Source organism: Elephantulus edwardii, unplaced genomic scaffold, assembly GCF_000299155.1.
Source record: "Elephantulus edwardii isolate Elephantulus edwardi_28Jun2011 unplaced genomic scaffold, EleEdw1.0 scaffold00001, whole genome shotgun sequence".
NCBI classification, from domain to species: Eukaryota; Metazoa; Chordata; class Mammalia; order Macroscelidea; family Macroscelididae; genus Elephantulus; species Elephantulus edwardii.
The window spans coordinates 43,107,777-43,110,278 of NW_006399751.1; the positions used below are offsets into that span (position 1 = coordinate 43,107,777).

The following is a 2,502-nucleotide window of genomic DNA, read 5'->3' on the forward strand; positions in this document are numbered from 1 at the left end:
TCAAAGGACCACGTCATTGAGACTTGCACAATTCTCCTGCGATCTGATTTTGTTGGGACTCTCACCACCCTCTGGGGTCTGATTGCCTGGTGCCAGGGCCCCCTCACCGGCCTACTTCTCCAGCCATATCTCTCCTCAGCAGCTGTTGCCCTTGGTGGTGCCTTCAGAACCACCAATTGCAGTCTGTCATTTGGATTTTTTATGAATTTGGATCTTTCTAATTTACAAAACTCCTTCTAAATGAGTCTTTTATGGATAAAAATCAAGGTGCTGAAAGCCTAGGCTGCTTCTCAAAGCATTATGGTCCACTTTGCATTGGATAATAGTCACTAGAATCCCACTGTAACACCAGACACATAATTCCTTTTGGGCTTAATATTTTTCCCACTGTACATCTTTTTTAGCACTTCCCTGGCAAGTCTAAGATAGAACCACGTGAGCTAGTTCTGGAAATTCTCCAAGAGACTCCTTAGTCCTGGGGAGAAGGGACTGCTAACAAGACACAAAGGGTGTTAAATTCATCCAAGGGTCTGGACGACTTCCTCTAAATCTCTAGAATCGGTGTGTGAGGTTCCTAGACTCAGTGGCCTGAGCAGACAGACTGGTTCAGATTGTAATCTGTATTATAATCACCCAGACACTGGCTCTGAAATCAGCAGACCACGTGGGGTCTGAGCGCCCCAGGCCTCCTGCTCTCCCTGGAATCCCTTTCCTGAAGACATCCAGATGTGCCATCATTCCAGGGGTCTGATTAGCTGTAGAACGTGGTATTTCCATGTTCCCAGGATTCATCTCGGATCACTATTCCACTAATTGGGTTTGTATCTGGCAGTGGTGACATTAAAAAAAAAAGGGGGGGGGGTTTTGTAGTCACTTAGGTTTTCCTGGAACACACAGGAAGGGGTTGTCCTGTCAACGCTGTGGCCGTGCCTACCTTAATGAGGGGCCCGAGACACACACAGAAAGGACATTAGCGTCCCTCAGTACCTGTCTTCAGTGGCTCCTGTTGAACAAGCAGCCGAGCTCTCTTTGGGGGCACCGCGAGTTAGCTCGCCTGCACTTGGCGTCACCTGCTTTGCATTCAAAACATCTGAATTCTATCAGGTTCTTCCAAGGCGCTTTAGAAAACCAGCCACGAGGAAATGAAATGCATGGCCGCTGTTCCTGCAGCATAACGAGGGGGCAAGGGCTTGTTTAAAGACACTGAAGCCGGGAAAGCGACCCTTACAGTCCCCACTGCCTCCATAATCCACCACATGGCACACACCTGGCGGAAAGAAATGGAATTCTTCCTGCAAGGTGGTTTCTATCTGGTCCTGAACCAATTCTTCTTTCCCTGTTTCCTGAGCCTGGGTAAGAGCGATGCTTACTCATGGCTTGTGAGGGGATGATGCTCTCAGGAAGAAGCTGCAGGCTGTGGGAAGGAACTCAGACACTTGAGACAAATAGCGACACCTTGGCATCTTTTTAATTATTTTTTTTTTTTTTTTTGCTTTGAGTCTTGGCAGGCCACCTTCTGGCCCCTGTTTGGAACCTGGGGCTTTCCAGACCTCTGCGCCAAGGCCCTAGGGGCGCTTCCTGCAGGCAGAGAAAGGCGGAGGCAGGGAAGCTCCCCGCAGGCAGGTCGCCAGGGCCTAGGGTGGGAGTCCAGGGAGTGGCTTCCGCCGAGGTCGCGGTGGTCACAGGCGGCGTCCAGCGGTGAAGGGCGTGAGCCAGGCTGTGGCCAGTTGGTGGTGAGGACGGACCTCATGGGGCCTAGCGGGCAGCACCAGCGAGCACAGTGCCAGCAGGGCCCCCGGCCTGAGGTCGTCAACGCCAGTCACCTGCCGGTCGCAGTGCTGTCTCCAGGGGAAAGGGAACGCATTTCCTGCCTTTGATCTTCGTCACCTTGGGACGACTGTGTCCAAATAAGAAAGCGGGGTACCTTTGCTGACGCAAGGCACAGAGAGGGCAGCCTGTGGACGGCGAGGACGGTGCCCGCGAGCCTGGGAACTAGGTGCCATCTGGCCAGGCCAGGCCAAAGGCGTCCTTCTGCTCGCTGGCTGTTGCCCAGGCAAGGTGGACGGACTGGTGGGGGACATATGCTGCACTGTTCAGAGCCAGATTGCTAATTCTGGCTTCTTTCTGGGAGATACTGGGAAGGCTTCACTGTGGAATTTTGTCATTTGCTGTGGAGTGCCCTCCCTTGATCTCCTGCCAGACCGCATTTTTGGAGAAGAGCCTGGCTCTGGAGAGGCAAAGCCAGAGAGCATAAATGCAGACCACAAACACACCAGGCATAATGACTCGGTGATGAGACTCATTTTAAAAACTCAAAAATGGCAGAATGTATGCCCCCAAACAAAGGCTTCTCCTAGAGGCTAGCAGGTGGTGAAGGAAAATGTCCAGCTGGTGAAAGTCACTTTACTAAAGGATGAGGAAAACCCCGAAGGTCACAGGCCCCTTTGTCTGGCTTTGCTTGGATGTCCTCCCTCAAACTGCTTCTCTCTCCCACTCCCACCC

General features: G+C 52.2%; 1 pseudogene; it reads right to left on the bottom strand.

Annotated features, from left to right (window-relative positions):
• The window catches only part of LOC102859457, a 4,764-nt pseudogene extending 3,014 nt beyond the window's left edge, over nucleotides 1–1,750 (bottom strand).
• Nucleotides 1,751–2,502: the final 752 nt, after the last annotated feature.